We start from the raw sequence: 27715 nt of genomic DNA on the forward strand, positions 1-27715 counted from the left end.
TAGAGGCAACACGAGCTTGAAAGACTGATCTCAAATTTAAGTCTTGGACAGCTATGAATTTCAGGATTCAAATATTCCCTAAGATTACTGGTTAGTGAATGCATTGACTTGACTACTATTATTCATGATAAAAGCACTGAAAAAGTATTTGCAAGCCTGGACCCTGAGAAAGTTATGATTCACTAGCAGAAAGGCTTTTACTTTCCAAAGGGAACTCAAGGGTACCCATTTCTCTTCCACATGGTAGTATCATGGTGGCACATTGAATGGAGACAGAAATTCAAACAGTGCAGGAAAGGGGATGTTTTGGGTGCTTGTGAAGGGCCACTCTGTTACTACCTGCAGGAAGCTCCCTGGGGAGATGCTTCCTCAAACTTCCTCCATCACCACATTCATAAAGCAACTTTCAATATCTACAAATTCAAGGAGTCCACAAAACAGCTCTTTGCCATATATACTGTTGAACAAAATAATTATAATCTCAACTAATCACTCATGAACACTTTTTTTGAAGAAGTATTTAAGAGTTTTCATTCAAAGAGTAACCCTTAGCCAACACTTTAATGATGATATTTTACAACAGTTAAGCTACCAGGGATCTGCTATTACATATTCTTCATATGAAAAAATCTTGTGGGTGGCAGTGGTAAAGGTATAAGGGTTGCAGACGCATCCCCAAAATTATCTTGGCTGCAGAGAGCTGCAGATCTCACTGCATTGCTAGATCACAGAACTACTCAGACCAGCACAAATTGTTAAGATTACTGAACTTAGCTACAGCACACACTTAGCTGCAGGTGAAGGGTCTGAATCCAAACCTTTGAAGGTCAATTGCAAGGTACTCATGGACTTCCACTGACTTCGAACCAGTTCCTAAAAATATTCTTAACAGCATTTTTGCACTATTCAGAGAGCAGCATCTTGTCTATACCTTGCAAATACATTTTTAAAATGCAGTTTAATTTTATGATCAAATTAGAGAGACACCATTGACGTCACTTAGGTTTTGTAAAAATCAAAGTTATACAAATACTGAAGACCAATAGAAATGTTTCCATAATGCTTTTTTTAAAATCTCATTGAAAACAATTTTTCGTTGTAAACATTTTTGCTAGCCAAGCACTGCAGCATTGTGCAACTGCATGACAGCCAAAGAGAAACTGATGAAAAGCTGACTAGATTGATTTCATTTTTCCAACTAGAGTGAAATACGTAAAGGGAAATAACAAAATAGTGAAGTTATTTTTACATTAAAAAATGTTCACATTTAATAAACTCACATAGAAACTGCACGGCCAATGGAAACTGCTTTTGATACACATCTAGAGATCTCTTCAGTACTGCATGGAAATGAAGGCAACAGCGTGTTCCTGCCGCACGTTGCCTTCCTCTCAGGCTGCAGAAATACGCACTGCTGGAGCAGTGAGAGCTCGCCCAAGCTCTGTAGCACCCATCCCCTCAGTGACCTCCCTAGGCTCTGTGTACAAGTCTGGCAGGGGGTTACTACTGGAACTCAGAGCTATATTTATTCCCTTGGCTCCCGTCCATCACTGTTGCAGAGCAGCCAGAAGGGGAACCAACCAATACAGCATGGGATCTGCCAGAGCTGTGCTGCCAGATAAGTTAAGAATGAAACATAGAGGAGACAGAAGCTATCGGCATGAATAATTCTGTCTCCAAGAAGGGTTTCCTCCCTTTGCGGATCCCCCTTCTACCAATTCAAACATTTTTCTCTCCTTTTTAAGAAATTTTAACGGAGAAATCTACCTGTTCGATAGTTCTTTTATATCTCCCATGATGATCTTCATGACAGAAGCAGCATTAGCATGCAGTATCCCTCGCATCTCTTAGACATTTGTTGGCATTTACACGGTATTCCTCTGCAGCCTCACAGTACTACCAGACCGAGTGCCATCCACAAGCTCCCTGCTGTACACAGAAAAGTCAGTTCCAAGGCATTTGCTGCAGAACGACCTAGCCCTCCATCCGTTGTGCATCCAGCAGCTACACACTTGGCATTCAGTTAATCAACTGTGTTCAGTGAATGAAGCAATAGCAACCAAACTGCACTTCAACTTGTAATTTCTTTGGATTTTCAAGCGTCCCATCACCAACCCACTTTTACAATCACTAGAATGTGAATTCTGTGAGAAAGATAAAGAGCTGAGCGTGGAACGATCTTCCCGTACCAAACATTCTGAAGATTTCAAAATACCTTCTTGTTCTATGTTAGGATTAACTTGATACTTTTTGCCATTTTTCAAAAGGAAGAGATGGCAAGGCAGTGTTAGGAACAGACACCCTCGCTCTATCATACCTAACAGTGGAGAGTATATGACTGCAACAGAGTCCAGCTGGACTCAACCTCTTAACACCGCACTTGAGTCCAGCTGGACATGAAGTCAAGTCAGCCCTTTTCCTGACCCTCTAAGTGTTTAAATGGCTATTAAACTGGAATAGTCTGAGGCTGGAACTTAAAGAAACCTACCTGGGAAGAGCCAGGGTACGGTTATGGAAGCACTCATCTGGGATGTGAGAAACTGATTCAAATCAGGTATGAGAGGAACGATCTGAATCCAGGTCTGCAGTGACCCAGGTGTATTTCATAACCATCAATCCATAATGAAGTGCAAAGATGCAACTCTCATTTTGAACAGAAACTCAATTGTGGACCTGAGAAATTCTTCAAAGACGCAGTACGTTACTGCAAACTAATGAGGGGGGATTTTTCAACTGCAATAAGAAAATTCCAGCTAGTTCTGGCCAGAAATTATACTTCTATATTTGGAAAGCAGTTAGCATGCCAAAGATGCTACCAAAACAAGCAATAGATTGAAATTCTAATCCAGAAGTGGTTGTGGTTTTCCTACTGCTCATTTACGCAAAAGAATGCTCGTTATCATACACACATGCATATAACTTTTTGTATCCAAATAGAAGAAAGATGCTTAAGCATTTGTTCTTTAAAATTAACATGACTATTTTAATATATTTAACATTTTAAATTGATTTTAATGGTAAAATCCAAAGAATTGTAATATTAGAACAGGAAAGTTTTGTTAGCTGGTATTATTGTACTAATAAAGATTCTGCAAATCTTCTGCTTTGTTATTAGCCCTAAGAGGAATTACACTTCTACAGAACAATCTCAATGAAAAATAGATCCCTTAAAAGGTAATAAATAGTCATTTTATTATACATTTCAATGTTGGTATAACCTTTGTATTTTTTTAAACTCAAAAGACTGGATTTCTTTCTGTACTTGAAATAATGAAACAAGGGGAAAAAAAAAAAGTTTAATCATGATCTTATGCTCTTTCTGAGGGCATCAGGCTTTGCTCTAGAAAGTATAAAACCAGTGTAGCTATGTTAAGTATTTAAAGCAAAACCAAAAACCACAGGAGACTCACCTGCCTTAGAAGGAAGGTTTTACCTATTCACCCAGCCCTACCACAATTGAAATAAGTAAAGCAAATTGGATGCTGGAAATCACAAGCACTCAAAATTTTGCAAACTTTTATACACTAACCTTGGCGAACAGATTCAAATCAAAAACGTGGGGTACATTCCAGTAAAACAGACTTAATGAAAAGCTACCTGTAGCAGAGTTTCAAAACTGCTTTCCTTTCCTATGCTGAGACCTTTACGTCTTGTAGACTAAAACCCTTAAAAAAAATAACTAAGGGAGCTTAACTACAAGGATGATTTTTTTTCAGAACTGTACTGGCATTGATATGGTTGAGCCAGTGCAAATACCTATTAAAAATTCCTTCCACTGCAGTAGAAGACAGTTTCTGCTGCTTATGTCAGGCAACATTTCATCATAATTCACTTGCATAGGATATTTCACTGTCACATCACTCCCTAAAAATTCGTATCAAAAAAAAAAAAAAAAAAAGTTTTGCACTGTATTATGTGTTAACATATCCATAGACCTTTCAAGAAAATACATATGTAAATCTACAAAGCTAATGTTAACACACACACATGAAAATGAAATGTAACCAACCGTGCAGAGCCATCAAAAGAAATATTAGGAAATGAAGATACAGCCCAACACGTTAGCCTTTGCTAGCAGAAACCTGACTTCACACATCTTGCTTTCTTCACCCTAGCTCTCACACGCTCTTTCTCAAGAAACAACCTTGGCTTCTCTTGAAGTCATTTATTCCTTCCTTGCTTGTAACATATTCCATATGTTTATCAGCTTTTGCATGAAGTAATTTTGTCCAAGTTTCCTTTCTATCCATGCTTTCCTAAATTTTTGATTACAGGGACATAGCAATATCTACCTACAGCTACCACTACTACTACAGTTACAAGACAAACAGTACGAATGTCCTTGCAATTCTTTGGAGACCAATTTAATGACATGAAATAAAACAACGTTAATACAAATAATGCTGTCATTAATATATATATATATATATAGTATATATAGAAAGGCCATCCTTGGAATGCAGCCAAAGGCTATTGCACAGGTTACCAGGTCTAATTCCCAGATTAATTCCTTCAGGACTACTGAGGAAGCCACACACCCAGGCACTGTTGTGGCAGGGCAACCTGCATTACTTGACCCCTTTGAACTTCCCAGGACTCTCCTCCTCCTCAGGTGGAACCCCAAGACTTCCCACATACATCCCCAGGGCATCAGGAAAAGTTGCTAATAGCACGTACTGGAATTAGCCAGGGGCATAGGACAAACTATCACAAAATTAACATAAAGACTGAAGGAAGGTTATGAAACGAGGAACCCCAGCAAACCCCAGGTACCCTATGCCCGACTGCATCACGAGCCTTCGGAGGGCAACGCTCCCTGTGACAGCCTTGGTGGCCCAGGCACCCCGCTGCACGAGGCAGGGCAGCCTCCCCCGCTCACTGAGCACCTCGCGCCTGCAGCCGCAGAATCGAGACGGGGTCCCGTTTTCCCAAGTGCCTTTCCTGGCACTGTCAGCAGCCCACTTGGGACGAGTGCCCATTTTTCAGAGCTGTGGAACATGGAGACTCCCACTGACTTCCACTGTCCCAGCAAGCAGTCGATCCCTTTGGAAGTCCCAGATGCCTACAGATGGATAGTTTAACACTAATGCACCAAAAAATGAGCGGCTGGTTTTGAAAGAGCCAGCTCTGCTGCTTGCCCCACATTAAACGAGTGCTGTCCAAGCCATCATCATTATTGTAAGCCAGCGCTACCCACAGAAATCTCAGTTAAAGCCCTACCGCAATACACAGCTCTCATTTTTTCATGACATGACAAATACTAGTAAGGAATTATCTAATTTTACTTTTGGTTGTACGATTCCCTCAAATACAGTAATGTACAGTGTAAAGAAGATCAGATCCTGAGGTTCCTGTGGCTATTTTAGTTTTTTTCTTAATCTATGTTTAAAAGACAGTCAAATTATAACAAAATTGTTTGTCTTTAATATAGTTCAACTTGACCTATTGAACCCATCTCTTTAGAAAACAATCTTCCATAGTGTATTTAGATTAGTACTTTAAAAAACAGTGAGTTTAAAATACTTTCAAGGCCCCATCTTACAAATATATATTAAAAAAAAAATCCATACACACACAGAAAACTAGGCTAATTATAATTACTCCTCTACAATTCTTTTTCTTTTTTTTTGATGCATCTGATTTATCTAGTAAGATGCACCTAAAAATTAGGGTGAATTTTAATATAAGAGGAAGGTGCCAAATTCAGAATATTGGAACAATCTTCTTTCTGAGAGTCTGTTGAGCCGCCGTCTTGGTGCAGTTATGCAAAGGCAACAGAAACTCCCCCTTGCTTCCCTATTCCCATGCTCTCTCTGCGATCTGGGTCTCTGTTACATCTGAAAAAAGATGCTTCGAATCGCCACACTCGCTGTTTGGCTTCGTTGCTTAACCTGCCAATAGGAGTGAAAATATCACAGCAGTTACTGTGATCCACTCAGATTTAGACTGACAGTACGCATTTATTTCATGTTAAGCAACAAACATCCACCAGATCATTATAATTTTCCTTCGTTTCTGCCCAAGGTCAGATTCTGATCAGCAACTAAGTCATGAAAAGTTCATACTCTGCATCAGCCACACAATTCCAAACTAGAACTGCACACTTGTACAATAACCCTAAGATCATCCAATTAAGCATTTCCAAATTATTTTATATATTTTCTTTCAGTAACTCATCCTTTTTCTTCTGTTCTGTGAACATCTGTGTTCAGAATGTCTTCACTAGGGAAATTTGGATTTTCATCCATAGTTGCTGGAAATAAGTTTGTTCATATTTCTATAAAAGAGAGAATAAGGATTCATTTTTTCCAATCTATCTTATCCCACCCTGAACCCAAACTGCTTAAACCTCTGAAACAGATACACAAAATGCCTCAAAAAACATGAGGTAAAGAATACAGTAAAATACAAGGTGTGAATGGGAAGATATGAAAATGGCTTTTTAATATCATACTCCTTTTAGTATTACGAACAGCCTAAACACATTTAATAAGAAATCTGAGAAAAAAAAATCAGAAATACAGATTTAAATTAACTTACAAGTCCTTTCAGACCACACGAAATCAGAAGATACTAAAAAGCTCTAATTGTCCTCATTCAAACTGAAAAAATAAATCATTTACTTTTTTTTTGAAAATTCATATAAATCCTTTTTTCCTTTTTTTTTTTTTAAGGGAAAGCACTGTAAAAATACTTGTGCAAATTAAAGTCAACTTTAAGCAAAAAAAACAACATCTGAAAAAACAACTTGCACTGAAGAAAACTTACGCTTCCCAAGGAATAAGGGAGCCCATTTTAATGGGCTAGTGGATTTTCTACGTTCTAATGCAAATCTCTTTGGTCACCTTAGGCTTCTGTGATGGATAAACAACCTAATGTACTAGCCTGCTGTACTGAGGATCACAATTTCTGATCTCAGCACAGTCTTCATTGCTACAAGCAAAACAGTGGTACTGATGTTGCAACTTCCAGGCTACTCTCTTCTGGTAATGAATGGGTTGGGTTATTGGCCTCTAGCATGGACAAAAATATGACAATCAAGCTCTTCATGGCATAGAAGTCTTCAGTGAAGACTGTGCCAGACAGCCTCCTGGATATCAGAGCGCTCAAATATGTTCAAAATCAAAAAGCCTGTAGAAAGACTCCTTTTTCTTCTAAAGAACTAATAGACATAGTCAAATTACTGAAAGTGCTTTACAACAGTATTTTCATCATAACAACTTAACGTTTTCAAGAATTCTTCTGCAAAACACAGTTTTAACAGGAAGATATTAAAAGATGCCTTCCTGCAAGCATAATGGAGGGGACTAACTAACCTTTCTTACATGTGCGTTGGTGATTACGTTCATCTGGACAGTAAATGAAAACAAAGTTTAAGCCACTAGTACTTAGGAAAAAAAAAAGTTGAATTAAATCTCATTTACCTGCAGTCATACAAATCCAAAGTCACAAACAAAACGAGAAAACAGAGCAGATATGAGAAAGCATACCCAATTTCAGGTTGATCAGCTAAACCAAGATTCTCCTCTAGCGAATATTCTGAAACATCGATCGACCCTTTAAACACTTGTTCCCAAACTGGGGGTTGTTTCTTTTCACAACACGCTGAAAACTTTAAACAACTCATTTTTTTCTTTGAAAGATTAAAATACTAACAGTAAATCCACTATAAGATGAACTAAAAAAAAAAAAAAGAAGAAGAAATAAAAAATCCTGACAGAAAGTATAAACATATAAAACAACAGACTAGGCAAATGTCTTAAGCTATTTGTGAATATTCTTATAACAATTACAGATCCTAGAGCCCTCTTTTGCTGTCTAACTTAAAGCAAACAAACAAACCAAAAAACACATCAGCTGTTGACTGAACATAGGGCCTGATTTTCCAAGCTGCTAAGCACCCTCAGCTGAAGTCAGGGGAAGTTGGAGGTGCTCAGCAGCTCTAGAAATCAGAGCCAAACTGTACAGGGATCTAGTAGGAGTCTGACAGAAGTTGTATTTAGGGGAGAATTTTTTCCTTGTGGAAATAAGAAGTCTCAAAGTAATCTATCAACAAAGTCCTGCTCCGTGCATGAGTCCTAAAGCCAGCTAGCTCTGCTCTACGGGGAAAAAAAGTTAATTCATAGGGCTCGTAGGGCTTGCATTTGTCAAGGAGCAGGACGTCAATGCTATCATTATCAGGCAAATCAGCCAGGCGTTTAATGGTAGAATCAGGAGACATTTGCTCTCCGCTATCAGCATGACATCATAACTAAGGCAGCCCTGGCGGGGGGACCGGCCCCCGGCTCGCGCCGCTCGTGGGCTCTGCGCCGCGGCCGCTGCCTCCGCGCAGAGGGGCTCGCTGCTCCCCTTCGGGGCCAAGGCTTTGAACTGCCTTCAATTCTACAACTTGCTCCTTACGGCGTCTGAAACACGAGAATCTTATTTCACGAAACACTTCTAAACCTGCCTGATCAGAAACCAAGATACTGCGAGCAGCCACTCAGTTAGGAAGGGATGAGTTTCACATATAATCTACAAATTCACTTAAACATTTCTGGCATTTTTAATTACTTTAGTAATCTTCATCCTCAGTGAATTAAAGCGGGGGGAGGGAACACATTTTAAAAAATAGTTGTCTCTGATTAAAAGAAGTAACAGCTTAGTTAACTAAGTCAATTTTTAAACATACACAAACACAGACACACACACACACGCAATCTCAGAATATGCTGAAGTCTTTAGTGATGATCTATTCTACGATCAGAAACACAACAGCAATACACATTTCCTTTCCACAGTAGCTGCAATTATACAAGTCAAATACCACAAATTACAAATCGTTAATCTATTTTCTTTCAAAATATCGCTACAGGTACACAGACACTGTACAAAAGCCTCACCTTGTGTAAGAACTGTGAGGGAAAAAGTTATGAAAGCAGACAGAAAACCTAAAATCCCTGAGGCTACAAAAAAATCCCGCTATTGAGAAATAACCCAAGAGACCACATAGGGAATGTACAGCTTTCAGAAGCACTTCTCATCTTATTTGCACTTAACCTATTGATGTACTTATGCAGGTCACTTACTTTTCGGATATGTTTGAACCCTTTATAATCATGCAGATCGCCGCGGTTTTCACTTGGGCTTTTGTTTTTTTGGTTTGTTTGTTTTTTTGCAGACAAGTTTCATTTAAAAAAAAAAGATCCAATTATGCAAATCTGCTCCCGGATAGGTGGTGAATATTCAATATGACGGTGATACTGTAATAGTTCAATGCAACGCACTGTACTGGACAGATTTATGAGGCAACGTCACTACTACGTTCTGGTCCTCGCTGAAGCATCTTGAAGTTAATTAAAGCTGCAATGTCCACTTTTCCAGCCACCCTCCTCATTCAGGTTTACTATTTCAACATCAAACCGGCGAGGGGGCCTCCCCCCTCTCTCCGTACATTTAAGCAGCCTTGCAGAGTCAATGAACAATGAACAAAGATTTGAGTGATAGGAGGGGGGCAGAAATCTCCACAGGAATAATCAAATCCGGTTTAAACAAGTAAAAATATAGTTTCTAATATTAAACTAGAAAAGAAAACATTCTTTTCCAAGCGAACGTGCAAAGGCGCTTAGCCAGCCCTTCAAAAAGGGTCTAAAAGCAGCCAGTCCTTTTTATTTCGAGCAGTGAATGAGCCCAAACAAGGCTTCTAAACTTAATTATGACACTTAAAATAGTCTTTTTCCACATAAGCGAGGAGGCTCGCCGCTGCTATCTGTATCAACCGGTCAAATCAGCTCAGCAAACACGGCCCCTGTTGGATTTATTTTAAACTGCACGGGGAGGGGGTGGCGGCGGGGGGACGCTGGGCGCCCGCCGCGCGCCCCGGCCGCGCCCGCGCAGCGCCCCGCGGCCGAGGGGGCAACGCGGGGATCTGACAACCCGCGGCGCCTCCGCCGCGCAGAGCCCCCAGCAGCACCAGGCGGCGAGCCCGGGCCCCCGAGCCGCCGCCGCTGCCCCCCCGGCCCGGCACGGCCCGGCCCGGCCCGGCCCGGCCGGCGCGCCCCGCGGATCGCGGCCACGCGCGCCACCAACTAACTTTTGCGATGGAGCCCGCGCCGCCGCCGCGCGCTCCCCCGCGCGAACTAAGTGCCCTGGAAAAAAAAAAAAAAAAAGGCAAAAAAAAAAAAGCATAAATCTTCACGACCTTTTATTTCGCGTTTAAAGTTCACAGGCGTCACTACTGCTCTCACCCAACGCATGCACACACACACACACACATATATATATTAATTATTTGCAAAACTGCAACAGATGGGCGCATTAAAATCTGGATTCTTTCCTACACATCATCAAAGCCCCGCTCTCCTTCCTCGCTCCCCCCGCGGCCGCCGGCGCGGTGCCCCCGCCTCCGCGCCGCTCCATCCCGCGCCGCCGCCGCGCACGGCGGCCAGGCCGCTGCTCCGCGCCCGCGCACGGCCCGCCCCCGGCACGGGGATGCTCCGCCGCCGCGCGGACCCGCCGCTTAAGTTTCCTCTTTAACCTGTTACTTTCTGCGGGCGCTGGGGAGCCGCGCGGCCGCGGGCTGGCAGGTGCCTCCCGCTCCCCGCGGCGCCGCCGGCCGCGCCGCGCTCCCCCCGCCAGGGCCGGGACCCGGCCTGACATTTAGTGCCTACTTGAATGTCACAACGCTCCTCGCAGCATTATGCACGGCTCCTATTCATAAGAGGTCGATTAGAGCACAAAATGGCAGGTCTCTTAGGCACTTGAATCTCACAAGTTTGACACATGGTATGCATCAGCTAACTTTGATTAAAAAAACGGGGTGGGGGGGGGTTTACAAATTACACCGCGATTACCCGGGTGGGGAGGGGGGAAAAGAAAGAAAGGGGGGGGGGGGCGCGTTTAAATTCACTTCGGCAAAGTTTGCTCCGCAGCAACCCCTTAAAACAAAAAAGTTTCTGGGCAAGTTGAGGGCAGGGTCCGCGGGCCGGGCAACCGCCGCGCGGCCGCCCGCTCCCGCCGCCGCCGCCGCCCGCCCCGTCCTCCGGAGTAACGGTTTTAAAAGAAACGAGAGAGAAAGAGGGGGAAAAAAACGTAGGGTTTTCTTCAGGCTAAGTTCTATAGCGCCATTCAATGGCTTCTCCGCTCCTTTCATTATTTTCTGCTTTTCCCCTGACAGCCCTGCTTGCAAACGTCACTGCTATGGATATTTAATTATACTGTATTTTTTTAATCACGGTGGAAAACGCAGGCCCCGTTGCGATGATTAAAAAGAAATAAATAAAAAAAAACATACTCCGGACTGACTTTGGAGCCTCTTTGATGGCTCGCGGGAGCCTCCCGGATCCTCAAAAACCCCCTTTTTACCTTTGTCTTTCTTACCTTAAAATTTAAAGCAAAGCGTAGAAGAAACTCCCGCACGTAAACGGAGCGTTGTAAAAGATTGTGTTCAATGAATAATGAAGCATGTCCACATGATTGACTTGATCATTTTCTTGTGCGGAGGGGGAAAAGTGCGGCGCGGGGCTGCCGCGGCCGCCCGCTCCGGGTAGCCCTCCCAACTGCTTCCAGCACATCCCGAGCAGAGAGCGCTTTATTTTAATCTGTCTCTTTTCAGAATAACCCCCTTCATTGATACTGATCACCCAACATCACAAGACATCCCCATCTCTCAGCGTGGACTCCCCCTATCTGGTAGGTGAAATGCATTGTACCATTAAAAAAGCACTCCATTGTCGTCTTGGCATAATTCACAGCAACTAGATAGGTCTTGCGGCATTTAGCTTTGATGAGCCAAAAGCTGAACCCTTGATATAATAATCTACAAAGAATGGTCTGTGATCGTCCATTTTTTCTCCCTGTCTCGCAACTAAGAAACCATTTAACACGGCGCGGCTTGGTCGTGACCTTGAGCCCGTGTAAACACCCCGAGGAGCCCGCGCCGCTGCGCAGCCCGCGGCCGGCGCCGCTGCCCGCGCCCCGCGCGCAGCCCCCGCGCCCGCGCAGCCCCCGCGCCCGCGCCCCGCAGCCCCCGGGGGCGCCGCGAAGCGCCCCGCTTACCTGCTCCCGAAACTACGCAAAGTCTGCGGCTCCCCCCAAAAACTCCCGGGTGAACCTGCGTGGACACGGGGACCGGAGCATCAGTCACCGCTCCGGCGCTTAAGAGAAGTAATCAGCGATAAAGTGACGTTGATCTGCACTGTAACCTTGTGGCGTATTTAATGTAAATAAGCCAGTTATGTTGCCAATCGCATGCATACAAACACATAAAGGTCCTCAGCGTTGCATTTTGATTCTTTCCATTAGAGCCGACTTTATTTACATACACTATTTAGGGGATCATGATAATTCTAAAACAATACTAGTGCCAAATGATTATGAAAATATGATTTTAATTAATCACGTAGTAGGCAAGGAAATTAGCATACGGTAATTAAACTTAGAGAAAAACGTCATGGAGGTTCTCTGCCTTATGGGTTCGGAATAATCATTAAACGATGGGTTTTCAGGACTTAATTATCAAACAAATAACTTTTTAAAGCAACTTTACAAGGTTTATCCGCAGGGCAACGATTTAGTAAATAATATATAACCAAGCAAACAAGGTGCAAATGTGACTGGTGAAATAGGTTGTGTTTCTACAAAGCGGGGGGGGGGGGGGGTGGGGGGGGAGGCTGAATAATGCAATTATGGATTCTGTGTCCCATAGTTGACAAAAGCATGGTGCCTCAATAGACTCTTTGTTATGGGATTATATAATGATTGTGGTGTAATTATGGGAAAAAAGATTTAGTAATAATAAAAAGTATCAAAATACACCAATGAGCAGCTTGTTTTAAAGAAAGGCTTGCATGTGACATTAGGGGCATGTTAATAACAAAAAGCCAGGATCCGAAAGGGTTGACAAATAAAAAAGACTGTGATGCGCATGATTAAGAAGCGATGGAGACAGATTGATTATTCAAAATGCCGAGCCACAGGGACACTTAAAACATTGATTCAGGTAAGACTAGTTTCATCTTGACTGAAATGAGTTCCCTGAAGATGACTGGCATACATTTTAAATCAGTTTACTACATAAAAAGCATAACATCACAAGCTGAAACCTTCCAGTTAAAATAGGAGTCCAAGAGAAAAAAAAAGAAAAAAAAAAGTTTATGTTTGTGGCAATTCCCAAAGAGACTATGGAATTGCAGAGGAAGGGTATAGATTAATTAGCTCTTCCTAAACAGAGGACTTAAATGTACCCAATCTTTTATAATCCCTGGTTTCTACTTCTGGATTCTGTGGTCCAATCCCCCTTCTGCAGGTTTGGGGAATGGTATTAATAATCTTATAGGTACCATATGAGCCTTTTTCTGGAACTGCAATAAATTAACTTTCTATAATAACCAAAAAATTAGCTAAATTTTTCCAATTCATTTTTTTTAGTGAAGTTTATAAATAGTTGTTCAGAGCTATTCAATGTTTTTTTTTTTAAAAAAAAAAAAGATTCCCATGCCTATATAAAAAGTTTAGGAATTCACTCTGCATTTTCCAATTTGATGTGTCTGAAATTCTCTTTGAACAAATTCCAAAATACAAGTTTTTTCTATAGAAATTAGCATAGCAATCACATCAATAATATCACTATCTCTATGGGAATGATAACTGGAGCAGTGGGGGTGTTCTTTATTTCAATTCTTCGTGGATCAACTGATTATATTCTGTCTTCTTTTGAACTTGTTATTGTAAGTCAAGTGATTCTTTATAAGTGACAGCCCTGACAAAGAGACGAGGATGGGAAAGCAGGTCGAAAGGAAGTCGCCATATGGACTTTAAAAAAGGCACTTTTTAAACAAGATAATGGGGAAATGGATGTTGCCTTTTAACCCTGTCAAGGCTGAACATTATTAGCAGTCTCATAAAAAAAAATGAGCCATACCTCGTTTTTAATACCAGATTTCACCTTATGATTTCCATGACCTAGAACTTCATGTTTCAAACTACGTCAGAGGCAATGGCATTTCAAAGGCAGGGGCCAAATCTGGCACCTGAAATCACTGACAACCCAGAGATTTGAGAGCACCACACAAAGAGTTACAGAAGAATGAGAGCTCAGGAAAAACCCATGGCTCTTTTTCCAGAGACAAAGATAAGAATATTGACTAGAGATAGGTGGAACAGCAACTGTCAAGAGAGGAACTTTAGACATCCCACTAGGATTTCCTGTTCCTCTAACATAAGGGCATGATGCTCATCTAACTACTGCAAAAACAGTTGTGGAAAGGAAGACTGACATGAGGGCTTTGACTCTGATCCTGGCAATAAATGAAGTATTTCTCCACCCCCTTTCTGTTTTGGAGAGAACAGAAAGCTCCCTTTGGAAGTTTGCAAATGGGCACAGAATAAGAACCATCTCCCAGGAAACAAAAGTCTGAGATCCAGTCCACCCCTGCTGAATATCCAGTATTTTTGTTTGTTTCTTTGCTTGTTTTTCTTCCCTCCCTAGTCAGCAGGTGATCACCTAGCTTGGCTCTAGAGGATGAAAATATTAATAAAGACTTCTCAAAACCTGGAAGAGCAAAGTACTTTGATCAGGCAATGGTGCGGTCACCGTTAACATGTCAGGCTTCTTTCCCCCTCAGATTTCAGAGGCATTTGGGGTGGGATGGCCAACCTTTCCCAAAGCGAAACTTGAAGAGCTAATGCAGCACTAAGTTAAAGACATGCTAAAGACAAGTTCAAAGATTTTCTCAAAGATTTTACTAGCTCCATGGCAGTCTTAGGCTACTCATGAATGCCTACGGGCTGGATGGCATTCAGGTCTGGGACACGCTCAAGGTGGCTGCTACAGCTTTGCTCAGAATTCACAAAATTCACCAATACCAGCAGCACTTTTGTAGCACTCTTCAGCATTCCCTCTTATTCCTCATCTTTATTGGGCTCTTCCTCTCTTCTTTTTGTATCCAAAGACAGTTCTTTTCAAAGCCCCATGCCCTTTCAGCCATGGAGCCTCCACTACCCCCAGCTACTTCTCTAGCTTCTTCGGTTGTTTTTAACCCTGCCAGAATCTCCTCTATGAGTAGGCAAGAATATACTGCAGCTTTAAAACTAGGCAAAAACACCAGGGGGAAGCGAGCGAAAGAACAGAAGAAACATACATTGCTAGCCCTACTAGGCAAGGTTCTTGAACTGCCTTAGAGCGCAAAGACACCATCTCACGGAGCGGAGGCCACCAGCTACAGGCTTCCCAAGCCTCAGAGGTGGGACAACCAAATGTTGGAAACCGAGTTCCTTGGCCAGGCAACGTTACCATTCCCCGGGATTTTCCATCCTTGTGAAATGACAGACCTTCAGAAGCTCTACTTCAGGCAGACAAAAGCAAGAGAGAAGAAACACCAAACTTCATAAGCGTGATGAACCCAACGAAAAGCCTAACGATGTTTTTTGATTTTTTTTAAGGAAAGAAGTAAAATACAAGTGGTTTTACAGTAATTTACACAAGGGGGGAAGACACATTTGCTTTATATATTTAAATATTTATAAATTGTTTGCTTTATGAGGAAGGACTGAGGAATAATCCTGCCTTTGTTCTTTAAAAGTGTGATCAGCATTTCCTTCCAAAAGAGAGGCGATAAGCAACTGGGCATTCTTCTAACAAAGGCTGCAGAAGCCCATTGAAAGCTTAATGACTTTAAGAAGGAGGTCTCTTTTCCAAGGAAAAGCAGAGCATTCAGTCTTCAATATTGATAAGGAAAAGTACATAAAAGAAAACATCTAATAGGGACTTTAAATAAGGAATTTCAGAAAACTTAGAGTAAATGTTTCAGCAAACTCTGGAACAGGTGGTGCAATCTACATAGAAGTCTGAGCCAGTGAAAACACAAGTCATCCAGCAAGAAAGTTGCTGAAGCACGGTTCAAGAAGACATAAATAAAAAAGGGAAATCCTTTCCAAAATTTCTGTTACAAATATGGTAGTTTTCTAGGCACTATCACAGCAAACATGGTAGCTTTCTAGGCAGAATCACAGCAAACACAAGAAGGTGGATGGAGGTTTTCCCACTCATACAGATTATGTATGAAAGCTTCTTGGAAAAAGGACTCTGAAATCCCAGCTTCTACAGCAGAGCAGAGCACAAGCCATTTGAGTACAAGCTACATCCAAAATTAGTATCTCTGACAGCTTTCTTCTTATCCAAATAACCAATATACCGCGTTTTACATTTGCCGCTTAGACTTCTCCCACTTATCTCCATCGTAGTCCCAGCATTCATGGCAAGCCCCCATTTCACGCGTAACGCTTATAACCTTGTGGCCAGCGCTCAGGGCACTCTTCCTTCACAGAGCGCAGCGCCCACGGACGCCAGCGGTCCCGCTCACCGCTGCGGTTCCTCCACTGCCCCTCGCACACCTCCCTGCGCCGCACCGCGCTCGTGGCCACCTTTGGTCCTGCCCTCGCTGCCTCTCCCGCCCGTCGCAGGCACCAAGCTCCACATTTCACCCGCAATGGCCCATGCCACCTTCACACACACATATATATCATGTTCCCAGAGTCTTGGAGCTATCCGAGAATTTGCTGATTAACACCTACAGCTAACAGCCAATTAGCAATTTTAAGGAACTGATGAAATTTTCTATATCTTAACTTTTACACTATTGTTTCATAATAAACCATAGTTCCATAATTTAAGTCCTATATTAAAATAATTAGGCCCATTAAACCACTGCTACTTTTATCATCGGACTTTGCCTTAGCCAAGCTGTGATTTACATTGTTTATCTTTAACTAGTAAGCTCTGCAAGCAGAAACATAGCTTTTCAGTTTGGAAAAAATAACTAGCATTCAGTGGGTGCTTCTAGAAATAGACACTGCAATGTATTCTTAACGTATTAAACTGATATTCCCTCACCTATTGATATTGCAATGTATTCTTAGCGTATTAAACTCTAATACTCCCTCATTTAGAGCTGCCTCCGTAGATACCAGTGTCCTGTCAGAAATACCTTGTCTTTGGCAGTTGCAGGACTCAGGAACGAGGGATGTTCTGCACTCACCTGCAGGGTTCCCAACTGACTTGGGAGCAGAGGCAGCGCCTGCCAACCCCCCAGTGCCGCCAACCAGCGCCCCCAGCTGGGTGTTAGAAATGACCTGCCTCACAAAATGGCTCCGCCCCACCTCACAAAATGGCTCCGCCCTGCCTCACAAAATGGCTCCGCCCCTCATTATTCCACAAAATGGCTCCACCCCACCTCACAAAATGGCCCCTCCCTCCACACCCCACCTCACAAAATGGCATCTTCTCTCAGCAGCTGCTGGGCACTGACAGCCTTGGCCTTCCCCAGCTTGGTGCCCTGCCGGCCCCTCCTTACGCCTGCCATGTGCTCAAAGAACTCCTGGGGCTGTGCTTCTCATCAACTGCCACAGCCGTGCGTGTTGAGAGCCACCAGTTAAGCTCAGGGTGTTCCACCCCTGCCTGTGCACCTGGGTTGCCCAGCTCAGGCAAGAGCAGCCCTGCATTCGCGCTGCAGCCACACACAGCTTGGCCAGGCAGGCCAGGGCTCCAGCCCTGCTGTGAGCGGCTGCCACCAAGGGGAAGCCTGGCCATGGCGAGCCTGGAGGCTGCCTGCAGAGGGATGGGAACACCCACAGTCCGGAGGCAAAGCATGGGAGAAGTAACATGGTTGATAGTATTCCTTCACCTTCAGGAGACCAGCTTTTAACTCCTAAACAGCTTAAACAAAAAATGTCCCGTGTGTTCTGCTTGCTTCACTCCTGCTGCTTGCCTGCACAGTTCATCACTGTACCTGGCCGGAGAGAGGCACTCAGCATTTCTAGCATAGAACAAACCAAAAAAATCCACCCAAAGGCCACACATTTGAACACGATGTAGGCATCATCCCTAGCGAACTGCCTCGGGGCAGAGGGCTGTGTCAGCCAAGATACGAATTTGAGAAACACATCAGGACCAGGTGACACCAGTGCAGGGCTGAACATCTGAGGGCTGCCGACGCGGAGCGCTCGCTGTGTAATGCAAAGCACCTGAGTGATGTGCGCTCACACAGAGACTTGTTCAGCCCCGCTCACAACCAGCCCTCTTGGACAGTTGGATTTGATTTGTCATTTTCCTGCCAAAATATTGTTGCTATACCTCAGCACCTGGCCTTCCTTCAAAGGGAATGTGCATGACTCTGCTGTCCTCACCTCAACCAGTCCAGAATATGAGTTCAGTAGAGGTTAAATGGACCTTTTCTAATAACAAACACATTTCTAATAATTTTAAGCCTCAAAAATAAAGCCTTGTTGTTTCGTTAAAGATTTCCATAATTTTGTTCATTTATAGCTGTTTCTCCACCTATTCCTAGCTGAGCTCAAAATGAAGGCTGCTATAATTGACATATTTGTTTGGAATAGGAGGGTCACACAACATGAAGTTGATGAGCAAAGTCTGCACAGCCAGCAGAGGGAGGCAAAGAGTATAAATACTTGTGCTTACATCATTTTAGGAAGGATTTTAATCAATTCTTAATGAAATGCAAACCTGGTTTCCTAAAAGATAAGACTTTAACTAAAAAAATCATTTCCCCTAAGGCTTTGCAATAGCTAAGGTGATGTCAGAACATCATCTTCATGACTTTTACCGTTTACCCCCCCTCTATCTCTGTTAAGCTGAAAAGGTTTTAAGACTTTCATACTTATTTATGTGGGGATTTTTGTTTGTTGGTTTTTTTAAATCTAACAAAAAAATCTTCCCACCGACTCATTAATTTTACTTCAGAAACGTAGACTTTGTCTCTCTCTAAAGAAGCTATGGATAGTCAGATGAATTTTAATGTACAAACAACTCTGAAACAACTTGGAAGTAACACTAGAGCATAGGAGTTTTCTCCAGGTTGTCCTAAAAATGCTGTACTTATAGACAGAAAGACAGGGCTGCGCTCTGTATTAAGTATTGAGTGCTCCTCTTTCTAGCTATATATCTCTAGCCCAAGGAGGACAAAATGCGTAAAAATGACGGAAATATCAAAGTTAAAACTTACTGGGAGAGTATGGGCGGGTAAAAGGAATAAACGCCAAAAAAAAAAGGTGTTTTTACACCAAAGAAGCCAAAGAAGCTTCCAAATATATTGCAAACCTATTAGTCCTCCGAAAATTCAGACTTGGGGAAGTTCAGGTTTTCTTCTTAACTACATCTTTAAGTTGGATTTAAGCCTTAACTGATGCTGTTTAGAAGTGTCATTTTAAGATATAAATTACAAACTGGAAGAGCCCTCAAGGATCACAAGGCATACTCATGTATGGCCATGTTGCTTTACAGCTCTTTAGCCAGGACTCGTCACTGAGATCTTACAGATGTGCTAACAGCTGCAGAGGTGGGTGAGGAGCAGGAGCTTGGTGCTTTCTGAAGCTGTGCCAAGCAAGGACTGCTGTAGCATGAGGAGCGAGGGGGAACGGCAAAGAAGGGAGAGATCGCGTCTCGGAAAGAGTGGGAGCCACAGCATAGCCTAACCTGCTACTCCTATGCATGGAGTTCACACGGGTCTTCTAAGCCCCTACGGCCAGACTGCGTTTGTAAAAATACACTTTTTGTTGGTTTGTTTCCAGAGTAATTTCATCTAGAGGCAAGTCCTCCAATATCCTCCAAGCAAAATCAACAGATCTCAGACTAGTGCAAATTGCACAGAGGTGCAAACAGGTCTTGATATGTCTTCAGACATTAAATTATCCCTAGCAGTGAGTAGTTTCTAAGCAAACAGTCCTTTCTAAAAGTGCTATACTCTTTTCTCTCTATGCTCTGGGTGAAGGCTACTGTGGGTAGTTTCATAGGTTTGAAGGACATCCATTCTGTACGAATGGGCTGATGTTACTTCTGCAGTCTGGGTTCTGCAAGCATCACACTGCTGTAATTCACTTCCAGAATACGGCCCACTGGGCAAAATTTGACATAAACTAGTGAAAATCTTGAATAAACCCTTGGAAGCTAAAACTAATCACCACTTTAGAAATCCAAAGTGGATGAGCTTATCTGGTTGATAATAAGCTTTTTAAGAAAAAGTTATCAATCTGCATTTAACCAATAGACAGGAACTGGTCCAAAAAGAGTCTTTCCAATCCATCAGGTAATGAATGCCTATTAAAAAACTATAAATAAGCATTCACCCGAGAGCTTGGAATGGCACTTTGAGAGCTTTTCTGGTCACTCAGGTAAATAATGAGTTTTATATAACCTTTCAGCAAAGATTTTTTTTTGTAAATGAGGAAATGAAATGCAGAAAAGCTTCTGATTAATGTTAAAGTTGGGGTGCAAGCCAACTCACAATTGGGATTTCAAAGCCAGAGCTGGCGGTTTTTTCCCACATGCATTGTTTCCCCTACAAGCTCAAAGATAAAGATTGTGTTGTCTTTACTCTGACTTGTTTCTGATGGTTTCAATTTAAGATTTTATTTATATATGGCATTTAAGTTGATGAGCATTTTATACATTATCCGCTCACACGGCAGACACTAAAGTCAATAAGAACTGTAAAAAAGGGCAGAACGTAGGTCCCTAACTAATGTGCAGTCACCAGTGAAAATGACTACAGTGGTCTCTCATTACCGTCCCCATCAAATCCGTAAGCACTGTGCTTGCTCAGATCTTGAGAGAAAGGGAAAAAAATAGAAAAAAAAACTTCTTGGTATCTCAGTTTGTCGATATTTACTACTCTCCAATAAAATAACTCTTATCAAGTATTTTGAGCTTTCTTGATGACTAAGAAAAAATAGACCCATAAAGAGATCCATCAATTATCTTACCATCAAATAACCTGGCAACAAAGATATATGACAAAATTAAATGTAAGCCTTTTCCTGGATAACAGTACAGCCCTCCCTACAGAATTGCTCATCAACCATCCTCAACACCTAGAAAAAATGGGTTTCTTACCCTGAAGGTTAAACTTTGTTATGGATTCAACGAATGCAGATCATACTGCAAGCCAAAGAATGGAGAAAAACAAAACAAAACAAAAAAACCCCACACTTTTCCCACCTATAACCATGTCAGCGTTTCACAGTGGGACAGACATTTGAAAAGGCTAAAATACAAACCAAGAAGGAAAAAAAAAATACAGTGTTCTTATTTTATAGAGATCTTTCCTGACTCTTGTGATTCTAAAGAAATATATCCTTCCAATTTCTCCATATTGTGTAAAAACATATTTTTTGCATTTATTAATAATTCAAGCATGTTGTTATTTAAAAAAATTATCCATATCATGTGTTCATAGTTTCCATATACATATGTCAAACTTTATTTTGTTCTACCATTATGAACCTATGAATGGATTTACCCCTTGTTTCTGTTTTCAAATCTCTGAGGAATGTTTGATTAGATAGGAGGATTTGTTTTATGGCTTACTTGTTCATCATTGCACAAGTGCTGCACAGAGTAAACCAAGTTGGCATACTTCATACTGATTGGTGGAAACAGTAGTTAAACAGTGTGGTTAATAGAAGGCAATGAGTAATTTCTCACCACAGCTAATCAGCTGCACAATAGTTATGAATCAGAGAATGCAGCTATACATCCAAAATGCATTTTAAGGTAGCGTGTAGTATACATGATACCTAGTACTATCTTATACAATCATTACATATTAACTCACCCCTGGAGCCTGGTGTGCAGCAGTCTGCATATATGCATAACTGGCCAGAATGCTAGAAATTATCAAATAAATGGCCAACATCAGGAATGTTCAGACTGGTATGTGATGGAAGATATGTCCACGTTGTTCCAATTTGACAATGTCAAGTGAAAAAGAAAAGCAAGAACAATGAAGATGACAAAACAGCTTCTGCTTTACTTATCATTCTATACATCTATAACTAAGAAATAACAAGATAAATACACTGTGATATTATTTACCAGATGTCTTCCACATTAAAGCTTTACATCCTTCCGTGATGGGATGTACTTCACTGAGACTTGTAAACCTGTCGTTCCTGAAGATATTTTGAGCCCCTGAGCATCGGTATGATTTCAGAACGCCGTTCCTCTGTTAGGAAACAAAGTTGGGTTCAGTAGGAGTTAACATTAACAATTCAAGAGTCTGCAGAAGAAATTAGAAACATGAGTCCTCCATAACGATGATAAAATCAAACTGGCAAATAAATGTATTCTCAAATGTCATAGTAAGAAAATGGATGAATATATGCAACTAAAATGGTCTCCTAAATTTCAAGTGCAGGTCAGGATTCTCAGAAACTTGCTTCTAAATAATAGAACCTGAGTTAGAAATCTTTCAGGTAATCTCACTACTCCGTATCTGAGTATGTAACAAACTTCGAAGTCCACAATTTCACCCTACTAGACTAATCCAAAGCCCACTGGGATCTATTCCTCTGAATTTGATGAGTTTTGGATCAAGACTTTTGAAGATAAGGAGTGAGCTGGAAACAAAATGATACCATAAATCAGGATGAGTGGTACAGAATTAAGTATTACAAAATATAGCTTTTCATAGTGTATCATGCTAAGGTTACAAAAATAAAATAAAACAGCACAACTATTGATATTTAAACAGTAAAAAGAAAAAAAAAGAGAAAGTGACAGAAATATTTGTGTCATTAAGAAATTAAAGTAGTAGCATTTTGCTTTCTTAAAAATATAGGCTCTATTTTGATATCTACACTTTAGGAAACACTTTAGCTCAGATAAAACCAAGTGGATAATTAAAATTATAATATTAATTGTGCCCTTAACAGATAAGTAAACTTGTCTAGAAAGTTTTAATGAGTTAAAGTGAAAAGGCAATGTCTAAATTAACTCAGTAAATTGGCAAGGAGCAATTTATTGTATATACTGACCCCTTTAACTTGTTTTAAATATCCAAATTTGAACTACATAGATTAGTTTTCATTGCATGATACATTAAATTATCAGGATAAAAGAATTTCTCTCAGAATCTGTTTTCCAGGACAGGTAAAAGTGCTTACAAATTAATTGTCCAATAATATAATAGTGTTTTGAAATCCACAGGCCCTGTAGAGGTTCCTAAGGGAAATGGCAGTTAGTGGAGTATCTGTAGAAAGGCAACACAGAAGAGCCGACCGCAATCACTCCAGACTGTGTTTTAAAAAGTGCACACCCGTCTCAGAAGGTTTTGGCATTGGGAATTCTTAGGGCTGTGGAAGAGATGGACTGCTGCAAACAGCATCTCCAAAACGCCCCCATGCGAAGGGCTGCGGGGGTTCACTTGCAGATCCCCGCAAGTACCTCTCAGAGAGGAGATGGAGAGGCCAAAATGGTTGCTCTGCGATCATCCAAGAGCAGCTACATGCTTACCAGAGCCGCTCAGCATATTCCAGAATGACTTTTGGATCAAGCCAGTTACTGCCAAATCCTGACTGAAATAACTGTGACGTAAAAGCCAACATAGATGTATAGCCCACAGGGAGTTGTCTGACTGTATCAGATTTTAATGTATCTTTCAGTTAAATCAAAGATCCAAATGCTAAATCCAGCACTTGGGGACATCAAGGGAATTTGTGACATTCCTCAGAGGACTCAGTGTCCATAAACTAATGAATGGATAAAACTGATCTCAATATTTAGTTTCTCATTTGTGACAAATATAATATTGATGTTATTTAACTGTTTCACACCACCATATATGTGAACATTTTACAAAACAGAAACTGCTCGCCCAGAAATATACTACAACAGATATTGGGGTTATGCATATAATTAGAAAACAGACATTGCAGAAGACCATAACATACGATGATTTAGAAGTTCAGCTCTTTCAGCTCCCAGTAAATACTGTCAAGCATCAAGAAGTTCTGAGCCAGAACTAACCGAAAACAATGGAAAGATTTCCATTCATTTTAATAAGCAATGAATCAGATCCATAAAAATGAACCAAACTAGTAATGTGCTGCCACTCCAAGTGGCTTCTAGGAAAAAAAAAAAGGGGGGGGGGGATCTCATTCCTAATCTCAGAATCCTAGAAGATACATAGCAAGCACAAGAGAAGAGGAAGGCTTCCCGCATTGACAAACTGTCAGTAACTCAATCACAGGTAGTACCAGTGCAGAACCAATGGCCAGTAGTAAATAAACCTTGAGAGGTTCAGCCGGAATGTGAGGAAATTCAGTTCAGCTACCTACCAGCAAAGGTCTATCCAAGCATCCCTGGGGCTGTTTAGCCACCATATGTTCCAGTACCTCTGGAGGAGGGAGAACAGCCCCTGCCCATGCTGAACCTGCAGGCAACAAAAAGTCTGAATTCATTAGAGTTAGCAACAATTAATGCCTTTTAAGACCATAACATGCCCTCACCACAGCCCCACAGTCATCCCCTGGACTGCTCCTGCCATGCTGCTCCCTCCTGGAGCCTCCATACCTTTCTTCTGTGTCCACACACCATTCCCAGCCCTTCTTCCTCACCCCAGGAGGGAGGCCAGCACAGCAGGATGGCACCCACTTGCCTCAAAATTACTCACGCAGATCGCTGCGACAGCAAATTGGCTAACAGCAACTCCAAAGCATCAATAAACTCAGTAGAATTAGATATAGATCAGGGACATGTGGGTTTCATAATATAAATGGCTAATTTTCAAATGCAAAAGAACGAAAGCCCATTTTCCTATTGTGCTTTATGACACCTACAATATCTTGGCCCAACAAATTAAGATTGACATTTAAAATTACTAAGAAGCCTATTCCTCCTGTCAGTGCAGGCCTAGGGCATCCACCACTGTTGGTGAGAACTGAGCACACACACTGAGGGGAGGAGAGACCCTTAAAGACTTGGACATTAAGCTCTTCTACAGATAATCTAAGGAAATATGAGGAACCGTACCCTGTTGAATTCACAACCACCATTTTAAAGCCACAAATCAAGTGTATTTGCTATTTGCATCTGTGCTAAGTTATAATAATAGACCATAAGGAGAAAAGAAAAAGCATAAGAGCAAAAAGATGCTGTTCTTCCAAACTTAGCGTATCATCACAAATCTGTTAACTCTATGTAAGAGGCAACCTAAGGGTATCAAGTTTAAAAAGCACAGAATCAATAAAAAGTCATTAAAAATCAATGTATGAACTGGTTTGCATGCCCTCAGCCATCACTCCTAGGCACTAATGCTCTAATAATTCTAAATTGATATGCACAGAATATGCCAATTTAAATTTATTGGAGTACTTCAAATTTTAAAGTGCTTAACTTTGGAGAAGATTAGCTTTACAGGGCCAAAGCAGTGTAGAATGATCAGAAATGTTTAGAATGCCTTACATTTTCAGTAATTTGAAAGAGATTAAAGGACTAGCTTTACAAAATTAAGAATGATTTAAAAATCATTGTATCTCTTCAAATGGCTAGAAATGCTTGAGTCACAAATAACATCGGTGCATAGTACACATGCAACGAAAGGGGTCTCTTCTCACATCAATGCCCAAATGAGATCTCCAGTAGTGTTAGGCATCTACACATGTATAGCAAGGAGAAAAGCAGCGCCCTGAATGTGCATGGAACACACAATGATTTCTAGTGCAAGACAGAACTCATTACTACCAAGAATCCTCAAAGTCTTTACAATTTAATGTCAAAATAGGATACAGCTTGAAATCGACACTCTAGTTAAAATTCTAGTTCATCTTAATTCTTCTGTTAGACAATAAAATATTTTTTCAAAAGACTCCTGTGCAAGTACATAAAAATCCAAACTGAAGATCGCACATACATGGAGAAGACAAGAGCTGCAAACTTGGGTGCTACAGGGAAAATCCCAACACCTTGGAAACCTTGGCCACTAGTCAAGCTCGTAGTCATTTAAGGATTTTCTCCTATGAGTTTAGGAACCTTCTACATCGTTCTGATGCTGAGCTGTCTGCATCCCAAAGCCTCTTTGGGAAGGTTCTCCAAACACAGCACCTCCTGTTCTTCTCACTAGTAATTGCTCGGCTACGCTCACTTTTTTTTTCTCTCCTCCTTCCATTTCACTCCTGTACCTAGAGAGGAAAATTTTAAAAGTAACATTAGCAGCTCATTACAGCCAAGATAAAAGGTAGGAAAAGCAAGACGTTAAAAACGGTTAAGCTTAAAGAATAAATTGTTATTAAGCCTATTAACGGTTTTAAAATATCATTGTTTGTTTATGGCACGGTGGAGCTTAGCTTTTTATACGTGTTTCATTTGTACATTTTACTTATTCTGTTACTGCTTAACAATGCCATGAATCTGATTTAAACCCCCTTAGTAAAGTACTGATAATTTAATCCAAATCTACTAACCCTGCTTTTAAAATAACATCGCAAAAGATAGAGGTTAACATTTTGTAACCACAAACTGCAAGCATAGAGGCTAAAATTTTATGAGGGCCCTCAAAAATAACACCCATTTTAGTAAGTATAAAATTTACAGAATTAATCTCATTGCCTTCGTTGCATGTTTGTTTGGAAGATGGGAAGCACTTTAAAAATGCCTCCATTTTCTACCTGTCTGAAGGGGCAAGAGCTGCTGCGTGGAGACCACCGGCTCAGAGCCTCTCGGAGCAGGGTGGCATCTCCGCCCGCGTCCCGTCCTGGCCTTTGGACAGGGTGCTCGAGTGGCCAGCCGTGACAGAGCCGTCTCACTAACGTTACAGCAATGCTAGCAGGAGCAAACAACCAACATTTGGATGATTTCAGTTTATAATTTAGTTTTTTTCCACATTATTACTCAGTGCTTCTCCTCTGCGATTCTTTTCCTATATATTATCTTGCACTTCACAGATCCTAGCTGAGAAAGAAGGGGGAAAAAAAAAGGCAAACTTTTATCCAGTGAGACACTTTATCAAGAAAATTCTACAAGAAATTGGTTGTTACCTGCAGATAACAACTGGTTTGTTAGTTAATGGCTAGAGGCATAGCCAAGGCCAGTTAATGCTCCAGCTGTCCAGTCATTAACTGCAGTAAAGACTGATTTTGAGGAGGTTATTGCTGTGATAAAATATCCTCAAAAGATTATAACAGCAATAGTGTACAGGAAAAAAAAGTATTAGTGGCTATAGTGTGACTGAATGGCTGCATTTGAAAAATTGGTCATTCCCTGGTGGTTCATAACCGATTTTCCACCAGTCAAAAAGCAAGTTGTGCTCTGTTAGGTTTATTGTACAAGGCAATAAAAATATTGGCCAGGTTAAATTGTCAGCGTGTTATGACATTAACCATTCTTTTACTGTGCTTAATTTAAGTGTTACTATGATTCATTATGGAAAGAAAACTGTCCTTTGCAAGTAAACAGGCATTTCAGCACTCACAACAGATAGGAATAATAAATCGGAATGCAAAATTAAATTTTGTTTGATGACTTTTTTCCCTACTTATAATGGTTACTTTTTTCTATTTTTTTTCCTAGAAATACTTCAGAATTCTTGGCTATTTAGTTTGCAAGATTGTCTTCCAAAGTTTGCATTATTGATGTGATGCCTGGCAGCAGTACTCTAGTTAAGAGTGTGACAGCATTTCCATTAAAAAACCTTTTTGATGCTTACCTTGGCCATCAAAAGTCGCCTTGTGCTTCATTGGGCATGCGGACTCCCAGCCCACAGTGCAGAGTGGAGACCTGAACCACATGGGCTGTTCCCATCAAATTCTGTCTTGGTTAAAGTCAGAACTGCACATGTAAAAATGTGCACACACAATTTCTGTGCACGTGATTCGATAAATCTGGACCTGTTTGTATTAAGTTACAGGCAAATATGTAAAGTCCTGAAGATTTCTGTGTTAATTTGCA

At 41.3% G+C, this 27715-nt stretch overlaps 2 long non-coding RNA genes across 3 annotated transcripts in view; one reads left to right on the forward strand and one right to left on the reverse strand.

Annotated features, from left to right (window-relative positions):
• LOC148591904 (uncharacterized) overlaps positions 1-17003 on the reverse strand; it is an 85634-nt gene extending 68631 nt beyond the window's left edge. Inside the window, exon 1 of one of the 2 annotated variants that reach the window (XR_015913989.1) lies at positions 16965-17003. This is a non-coding gene — a long non-coding RNA (uncharacterized LOC148591904). Of the gene's footprint in view, positions 1-11358; positions 11444-16964 lie in introns of those variants that run through there. The other variant, XR_015913990.1, reaches the window with a different exon arrangement.
• On the forward strand, positions 10644-14558 carry LOC148591905 (uncharacterized). Its single transcript, XR_015913991.1, has 3 exons — positions 10644-10764; positions 11594-11670; positions 14468-14558. It is a non-coding gene; the product is annotated as an uncharacterized LOC148591905 (long non-coding RNA).
• Positions 17004-27715: the final 10712 nt, after the last annotated feature.

Source organism: Tinamus guttatus, unplaced genomic scaffold (genome assembly GCF_059628265.1).
Source record: "Tinamus guttatus ecotype Peru unplaced genomic scaffold, ASM5962826v1 Tinamus_guttatus_pri_ptg000674l, whole genome shotgun sequence".
NCBI lineage: Eukaryota > Metazoa > Chordata > Aves > Tinamiformes > Tinamidae > Tinamus > Tinamus guttatus.